The sequence below is a fragment of the Callithrix jacchus genome, chromosome 2 (genome assembly GCF_049354715.1).
Source record: "Callithrix jacchus isolate 240 chromosome 2, calJac240_pri, whole genome shotgun sequence".
Lineage (NCBI taxonomy): Eukaryota > Metazoa > Chordata > Mammalia > Primates > Cebidae > Callithrix > Callithrix jacchus.
Window position 1 is genome coordinate 12448143 of NC_133503.1, and position 9717 is coordinate 12457859.

Here is a 9717-nt window from a genome sequence, read left to right on the forward strand (position 1 = left end):
GATCACAAGATCAGGAGATTGAGACTATCCTGGCTAACACAGTGAAACCCCGTCTCTACTAAAAATACAAAAAGTTAATCAGGTGTGTTGGCATGGGCTTGTAGTCCCAGCTACTCGGGAGGCTGAGGCAGAAGAATCACTTGAACCCAGGAAGCGGAGGTTGCAGTGAGCCAAGATTGTGCCAATGCACTGCAGCCTGGGCGACAGAGCAAGACTCTGTCTCAAAAACAAAACAAAAACACAGTGGGAAAATTCTGTGGGTGTGGAGACATTAGTCAAAAGCGTCACGGAAATGTTCTAAGGCCTGTGAGTGCTATAAGTGATCACAGCTATCAGATATCAACCATCTGTCATGTGCTGGGAATTAGACTAAATAACTTGCATGCCTTAGCACACTCAATCCTCCTAACCACCCTAGAGGATCTGGTTTAGGATCCTCATTTCATTTTACGTTTTTTTTTTTTTTTAATCAGTCTCCGTAGAGACTGTCAAAAATTGCCAGTGCCGACTGTATTGGAAATCGTCACGGCAGGGTATTGGGAAGTTTTCAATTAGCAATAATCGAGCCTCGGATAGTCCTCATTGGCTACGATACTGCCACTGCGCAAAGCTTTTACTTTGTTTTATTTTATTTTTGAGACAGAGTCTCACTCAATTGCCCAGGCTGGAGTGCAGTGGCATGATCTCGGCTCACTGCAACCTCCACCTCCTGGGTTCAAGAAAACAATTCTAGGATCCTCATTTTAGTGACAGAGAAACTGAGGCTCTGTTAATCATCTATTGGTGTGTAACAAATTCTCCTTAGCCACCTAAAGGAACAATAAACACTTATTATCTTATACACTTTCTGTGGGTCAGGAATTTGGGAGTAGCTTAGCTGGGTAGTTATGGCTCAGGATTGCTCGTGAAGCTGTATTCAAGATATTGGCCGGGTGCCGGGCGCAGGTGGCTCATGCCGGTAATCCCAGCACTTTGGAAGGCTGAGGCAGGAGAATTGCTTGAACCCAGAAGGTGGAGGTGGCAATGAGCGGAGATCCCACCACTGCATTCCAGCCCTGGTGATGGAGTGAGACTCCATCTCAAAAAAAAGAAAAAAGATATTGGCTGGGGCTGGAAGCAGTGGCTCACGCCTGTAATCCCAGCACTCTGGGAGGCTGAGGCAAGAGAACTGCTTGAACCCAGCGGGTGGATGTTGCAATAAGTGAAGATCGCACCACTGCATTCCAGCCCTGGTGATGGAGTGAGACTCTGTCTCAAAAAAGAAAAAAGATATTGGCTGGGGCTGGGAGCAGTGGCTTATGCCTGTAATCCTAGTACCTTGGGAGGTTAAGGCGGAAGGACAGCTTGAGTTCACTAGATTGAGCCCAGCCTAGGCAACATAGTGAGACTCTACAAAAAATTTAAAAATCTAGCTGGGCATGGTGGTGTGTGCCTGTAATCCCAGGCACTTAGGAGGCTAAGGTGGGAGAATCACTTACGCCTGGGAGGTTGAGGCTGCAGTGAGCCGATTGCACCACTGCACTCCAGCCTGGGTGACAGAGGGAGACCCCAGTCTCTCTCTTTTTCCTTTTCTTTTTTTTTTTTTTGAGATGGAACCTTGCTTTGTTGCCCAAGCTGGAGTGCAGTGGCGCAATCTTGACTCACTGCAACCTCTGCCTTCCAGATTCAAGCCATTATCCTGCCTCAGCATCCCAGGTAGCTGGGATTTACAGGTGCACACCGCCATGCCCAGCTAATTTTTTTTTTTTTGTATTTTCAGTAGAGATCGGGTTTCACCTTATTGGCCAGGCTGGTCTCGAAAGATACTCGGGAGGCTGAGGCAGGAGGATCACTTGAGCCCCAGGAGGTCAGGGTTGCAGTGAGTCGTGATTATGCCATTGCACTCCGGCCTGGGAAACAGAGCGAGAACTTGTCTCAAATTTGAAAAAAGAAAGAAATCTCTTAAACTCTCGGCTTAGTGGAAACCAGCATCCAAGATGGCTTCAGTAATTCTCACCTCCTGATATTCATGCTCTTGTGTCTCCCCTCCCACATGGAAGAGGCTGACCTGCTGATATGGTTTGGATTTGTGTCTCCACCCAAATCTCATGCAGAACTGTAACTCCAGTGTTGGAGGAGTGGCCTGGTGGGAGGTGACTGGATCATGGGGAGGGGGTGGTCTCTAATGGTTTAGCACCATCCCCCTAGTGCTGTCTCCTGATAGAATTTTCACAAGATCTGGTTGTTTAAAACTGTGTGGCACGTCCCCCTTACCCACTCTTCCTCCTGCTTCTGCCATGTCAGATGGGCTTGCTTCTCCTTCACCTTCCACGGTGATTGTAAGTTTCCTAGCCAGGTGCAGTGGCTCATGTCTGTAATCCCAACACTTTGGGAGGCCGAGGCAGGCAGATCACCTGAGGTCAGGAGTTCAAGACCAGTCTGACCAAACAGGGAGAAATCCCATCTCTACTAAAAATACAAAAATTAGCCGGGCTTGGTGGCGCATGCCTATAATCCCAGTTACTCAGGCAGGAGAATCGTTTGAAGGGAAGCAGAGGTTGCAGTGAGCCAAGATTGCAACGTTGCACTCCAGCCTGGGCAACAAAAGCAAAACTCTCTTAAAAAAAAAAAGTTTCGGCCTGGCACGGTGGCTCACGCCTATAATCCCAGCACTTTGGGAGGCCGAGGCGGGTGAATCACGAGGTGAAGAGATCGAGACCATCCTGGTCAACGAGGTGAAACCCCGTCTCTACTAAAAATACAAAAATTAGCTGGGCATGGTGGCGCGTGCCTGTAATCCCAGCTACTCGGGAGGGTGAGGCAGGAGAATTACTTGAACCCAGAAGGCGGAGGTTGCGGTGAGCCGAGATTGCGCCATTGCACTCCAGTCTGGGTAACAAGAGCGAAACTCCATCTCAAAAAAAAAAAAAAAGTTTCCTGAGGCCTCCCCCAAAGCAGAAGCCTATACAGCCTGCAGAACTGTCAGCCAGTTAAACCTCTTTCCTTTATAAATTACTCAATCTCAAGTTATGTCCTTTTTTTTTTTTTTTTTTTGATGGAGTCTTGCTCTTGTCGCCCAGGCTGGAGTAGAATAGTGCAATCTTGGCTCACTGCAACCTCCACCTCCTGGGCTCAAGCGATTCTCCTGCCTCAGCCATCTGAGTAGTTGGGATTACAGCCATCTGTCACCACATCTGGCTAATTTTTTTTTTTTTGAGACGGAGTTTTGCTCTTGTTACCCAGTCTGGAGTGCAATGGCGTGATCTCAGCTCACCGCAACCTCCGCCTCCTGGGTTCAGGCAATTCTCCTGCCTCAGCTTCCTGAGTAGCTGGGATTACAGGCACGCGCCACCATGACCAGCTAATTTTTTGTATTTTTAGTAGAAACAGAGTTTCACCATGTTGGCCAGGCTGGTCTTGAACTCCTGGCCTCAAGTGATCTGCCTGCCTTGGCCTCCCAAAGTACTAGGATTACAGGCATGCGCTACCACACCCGGCGTCACTCACCTGATTTCAAATTACCTTACTCTCTTCTACAGGACATGACCAAATGCAGGCTACAGGCTCCTGGTCCAGCCACATCCCTATTTCACTGCTTTGCCAAAAGCTTTATTTTCAGTCGGCTGGGAAATGATTTTTACATTGAAAGCACAGCTGAGGCTTTGTAATGGGAATTGATGAAAAGTAATTTTTACATCATCGATTTTGCCCTAAACCAAACTTGCTGGACATCATCTCTGGCTAGAGCTTTACTCCTTTTTTCAAATTAAAAAAAAACTGACAGCATCCATAGGGAACACGGTATTTCCAGGTTACATACCATTTTGTGAAATTCCTCTCTTCGAGAGTTGAACAGAAAAGCTTCAAATCCTCGAGTTGCTGGAGAAGGTGATTGAAGGGTACTTGATTCCCTGGAGTCATGGGAAATCCACAATTTATTCTTTAATAATAAAAATTGCATGTGTAATCACAAGACCACAGAGGGTCAACTCAAATTAAAGATTTTATGGCCGGTGGTTATATTAAATCTTTTCAACAATTTATAGAAGGGATTTGAAATACGTCAAACTTATTTCTTTACTTTTTTTTTGTAAGTGAAAGATTTTATTGCATTGAATCAGAGGAGGAGGAGAAAATTCTAAGTTTACCCATTTCTCAAACCCCGCTAAGGGTCTACTGCTCATTTTACAACCAAAGGCTGGGTATTAAGCTGTCTGAAATCAACCTCTTCTAATTAAAACAAAAGTCATAAAGCAAAGTATTTTAACAATTTACAATAGTCATCCCAAATGTATACAGCACACATATCGAAGAAATGTAAAGCATTTCAGATTTTTTATTTCTCTCACCTGGAACCAAAAGCTAAAGTTTCTTGGCAAGATTAAGGGAACATTCATTAACTTAAGTATTTATAGAGTAAATGAACGTATAAGTGTAGATGTTCCTACGTGTGTGTTATGAAAGGATATATGAAACTGACACTTCTTTTATCTTTTTTATTTTGAGACACCCTTGTCTCTGTCGCCAGGCTGGAGTGCAGTGGCGCGATCTTGGCTCACAGCAATCTCTGCCTCCCGGGTTCAAGTGATTCTCCTGCCTCAGCTGCCCAAGTAGCTGGGACTACAGGCATGCGCCACCACACCCGGCTAATTTTTGTACTTCGAATACAGGCATGTTTTCACCATGTTGGCTAGGATGGTCTCTATCTCCTGACCTTGTGATCCACCTGCCTCGGCCTCCCAAAGTGTTGGGATTACAGGCGTGAGCCATCGTGCCTGGCCCTTTTATCTTACTTTTTTGAGTCATAGTCTCGTTCTGAAGCTCGGGCTACAGTGCAATGGCACAATCATGGCCCACTGCAGCCTCAAGCTTCTGGGCTCAAGCGATCCTCTCACCTCAGCCTCCCCAGTATCTGGGACTACAGGCATTCCACCATGCCTGGCTGATTGTCTGTCTGTGTGTGGACAGGTGTGTGTAGAGACAGGGTCTTGCTTGCTGCCCAGGCTGGTCTCAAATGCCTAGTGTCAAGTGATCCTCCCAATTCAGTCTCCTAAAGTGTTGGGATTGCATATGGAAGCCACTGCACTGACCCAGAACCAACACTTATTGAGCATCTCTAGTGTAGAGTTGTGATCAGTGAACCCAAACACCAATGAGACCATTCAGTGAAGTCATGTGTTGTTAAGAAATGTAGCTTAGGGCTGGGCACGCCTATAATCCTAGCACTTTGGGAGGCTAAGACAGGTGGATCATGAGGTCAAGAGATCGAGACCCTCCTGGTCAACGTGGTGAAACCCCGTCTCTACTAAAAATACAAAAATTGCTGGGCATGGTAGCATGAGCCTGTAGTCCCAGCTACTTGGGAGGCTAAGGCAGGAGAATTGCTTGAACCCAGGAGGCAGAGGTTGCGTTGAGCCAAGATCATGACATTGCACTCCTGCCTGGGTAACAAAAGCAAAACTCCATCTCAAAAAAAGAAAAGAAAGAAATGTAGCATATGGGGCTGGGCACAGTGGCTCACACCTGTAATCCCAGCACTTTGAGAGACAGAGGCGGGCAGATCACGAGGTCAGGAGTTGGAGATCAGCCTGACCAACATGGTGAAACCTGTCTCTACTAAAAATACAAAAATAGCTGGCAGTGGTGGCACGTGCCTGTAGTCCCAGCTACTCAGGAGGCTGAGGCAGGAGAATCACTTGAACCCGGGAGGCTGAGGTTGCAGCGAGCTGAGATTGCGCCACTGTACTCCAGCCTGGGCAACAGAGAGAGACTCCGTCCCAAAAAAAAGAAGGAAGAAATGTAGCACATAAACTACCTCCCAGTGCAGTGAAGTAAACACCAAGGTGAAGAAGCCTGGATTCTGGACCTGGTAAGATGCAAAACCGTTACTGAGCATGAGGAGACATACCATCTTTGCACATAGAAAGGAGAACTGGTCGAGACCAGCCTAGCCAACATGGTGAAACCCTGTCTCTACTAAAAATACAAAAATGAGCCAGGCTTGGTGGCACACGCCTATAATCCCAGCTTCTCAGGAGGCTGAGGCATGAGAATCGCTTGAAACTGGGAAATGGAGGTTGCAGTGAGCCATCATGCCACTGCACTGCAGCCTGGGTGACAGTGAGACTCTGCCTAAAAAAAAAAAAACCTGTGCATGGGAAAACACTTGAAACACTTGACAAGCTGCACTCTGCAGGCTGGTCTCCCCATCTGGGCTAGAAGCTACCAGGACAAAGGCACTGTGCAGAACCACCTCCAGAACCCAGCACCTACCCATGTGCCTGGCACTGGTTCTCCCAAAGCCAGAGCCAGAGACCTAAGGGTATGTTTCATGCCAAAAGTAGGAGGGGCAAAATTTCCCCCAATTTTCCCGGGTGTGAAAAGGAACAAGATTTTTTTGTCTTTTCTTGTTTTTTTTTTTTCAGTTTCCTTGGACTTTTGAAACTTAATTTTTTAATACATGGAAAAGAATGTATATAGTATATGGTGGTTACCAAGGAATATTAACCACCTGGGAGCATGTAGGGGTGCAAAAAATGAAAGGAAGAGCTCTACAGAAAGATAGATATTTCAGGCTGGGCATAATGGCTCACTCCTGTAATCCCAGCACTTTGGGAAGCCAAGACGGGTGGATCACAAGGTCAGCAATTCAAGACCAGCCTGACCAAATGGTAAAACCCTGTCTTACCCCAAAATTGGTACTCTGTAATCCCAGCTACTCAGGAGGCTGAGGCAGAAGAACTGTTTGAGCCCGGGAGGCAGAGGTTGCAGTGAGCCAAGATTGTGCCACTGCACTCCAGCCTGGTGACAGAGTAAGAGTCTGCCTTAAAAAAAAAAAAAAAAAAAAAAGATATTTAAAAAAGATGCAGAAACCAGCTTGAAGATGCTCCCAGTGGTCATATCAACAGCAATATGAGCATCAAAGTGAATCCAGATTGTAAACCAGTGTATAAAACAGCAAAGCAGAGCCAAGTGCAGTGGCTCACACCTGTAATCCGAGCACTTTGGGAGGCTGAGGTGGGAGGATCACTTGAGGTCAAGAGTTCGAGACCAGCCTGGGCAACATGACAAGACCCCGTCTCTACAAAAAAAATAAAAAATTAGCTGGATGTGGGGCATGTACCTGCAGTCCCAGCTACTTGGGAGGCTGAGGTGGGAGAATCTCTTGAGGCCAGGTCGAGGCTGCAGTGAGCTATGATAGAACCACTGCACTCCAGCCTGGACAACAGAGTAAGACCCTGTCTAAAAAAAAAAAAAAAAAAAAAAAAGGACATTTTAAAGTGAGGACTATGTAAAGCTAATTATGCTGAACTTCAAGCCTACTGCAGTTTCTCTGATCAAGATGCTCTCATGTGAGGTTCAGATCAGAGACAAGGAAAAAGATGCTATCCTGATATGTTCAGAAGAGCACAGTGAACGAGAGGTGTTGAGAAAGCAGCCTGAGAAACGGCAGGGCAGGCCGGACGCAGGGGCTCACGCCTGCAATTCCAGCACTTTGGGGGGCGGAGGCAGGTGGATCATGAAGTCAGGAGTTCGAGACCAGCCTTGCCAACATGGCAAAACCCCATCTCTACTAAAAATACAAAAATTATCCAGGGATGGTGATGCATGCCTATGGTCCCAGTTACTCAGAAAGCTGAGGTGAGAGGATCACCTGAGCCCAGAAGGTCAAGTCTGCAGTGAGCTAAGATCATGCCACTGCACTCCAGCCTGGGTGACAGAGTGAAACCCAGTCTAAAAATATATATATATTTTTAATTACTCCATTTAGGCCGCGCACAGTTGTTCATGCCTGCACTTTGGGAGGCCAGGGCAGTTGGATCATTTAAGACCAGGAGTTAGAGACCAGCCTAGGCAACATGGTGAAACTCCATCTTGACCAAAAAGAAACATATACATACATATATATACACACACACACACACACACACACACACACACACACACAATTAGCCAGGTACAAGTGTGATCCCATCTACTCAGGAGGTTGATCCCAGTTACTTGGGAGGCTGAGGCATGAGAATCGCTTGAATGTGGGAGGTGGAGTTTGTAGTGAGCTGAAATTGCACCACTGCACTTCAACTAATATATTAATAAAGATATTAATCAGTTAACAATGACATCTTGAAATTGAGAAGTCTTCCTATTCACTCAGCAGTTATTTATTTTTATATATTTATTTTGAGACAAAGTCTTGTTCTGTCACCCAAGCTGGAGTGCAGTGACACCATCCTGGCTCACTGCAATCTCTGCTTCCCAGGCTCAAGCGATTCTCCTTCCTCAGCCTCCTGAGTAGCAGGAATTACAGGTGTGTGCCATCACACCAGGCTAATTTTTCTATTTTTAGTAGAAATGGGGTTTCACCATGTTTGCCAAGCTGCTCTCAAACTCGTGACCTCGTGATCCAGCCGTCTCAGCCTCCCAAAATGCTGGGGATCACAGGCGTGGGCCACCACGGCCAGCCGAGCAGTTCTTTTCAAAACAAATATTATGTAATGATGTTACCAAAGGTTAAAGATTTGATAGTGTGTTGACTTGAACTCTTGTCATGCCAGCGCTTTTGTGGGCTAGCGTATTTTGTACCGGCGCTCTCGGCACATAGGAATTTAATATCAAGCCAAAATTCTGGCTTGACTCTGCATTTTCAGACTCACCTAACTGTTTGAATTTAGCAACAATGTTTCTAGACACCTGCAGTGATTAAGCGATTCCAGCCATCGTCCCTTTGGTATCTCCTAGATCATACGAATGATAGTGAGTGGTGAATCGTTTTACAGAAAACAGACGTTTTCCTGCCTTTTTCTACGCTGGGCCATGGCTGTGATAAATCGGCTCCCAAGAGGACGACATCATGGCCACAGTGATAAAGGGGTCAAGGCCTGTTTCCACGGCCAGTTTACCATTTGTATGGCCTGTCTGAGCTCTCGGGATTATTCGGAGGAAAAAAGATTTGGGAACGGCCATTCCAGCCCCTCCTGGAGTCTTGCTTTCCGCGTCTCTACCGAGACTGGTGGAGCGCGCCTGCAGTCTCAGAATTTTGGGAGGTGGAGGCGGGAGAATCGTTTCAGCTCAGGAGTTCGAAAACAGCCTGGGCAACATAGCAAAACCCAGTCTTACAAATAAAAACATTTTAAAAATTAGTCGAGTGTGATGGCACGTGCCTGTAGTGCCAGCTATTCAGGAGGCTGAGGCAGGAGGATCGCTTGAGCCCAGAAGTTGGAGACTGCAGTGAGCCGAGATCGCGCCACTGCATTCCAGCCTGGGCGATAGAGTGAGAAACTGTCTCTAAAAGAAACAGAGAGAGATGGCCGGGCACGGTGGCTCACGCCTGTAACCCCAGTACTTTGGGAGGCCTCAGGGCGGATCACCTGAGGTCGGGAGTTCGAGACCAATCTGACCAAGACGGAGAAACCCCGTCTCTACTAAAAATACAAAATTAGCCGGGCATGGTGGCGCATGCCTGTAATCCCAGCTACTCGGGAGGCTGAGGCGGCAGAAAAGCTTGAACCCGGGAGGCGGAGGTTAATGGTGAGCCGAGATCGCGCCACTGCACTCCAGCCTGGGCGACAGAGTGAGACCCTGTCTCTAAAAGAAATAGAGAGAGTCCAACCTCTACAGAATCGCGTCTGCTGCCCCGGCTTTGTGGCTTCTCTCCGCCCCGCTCCCAGTCGCAGACGCGCCCACTTTCCGTCCCGCGCGCCGGAAGTGGCCGAGTCCCGTCGGCCTCTGCGGCCCGCT

At 47.3% G+C, this 9717-nt stretch overlaps 1 non-coding gene across 1 annotated transcript; it reads right to left on the reverse strand.

Annotated features, from left to right (window-relative positions):
* Positions 1–473: 473 nt before the first annotated feature.
* On the reverse strand, positions 474–612 carry LOC118151739 (U4 spliceosomal RNA). The gene has a single exon (XR_004740155.1). It is a non-coding gene; the product is annotated as a U4 spliceosomal RNA (small nuclear RNA).
* Between the last annotated feature and the right edge of the window lie 9105 nt (positions 613–9717).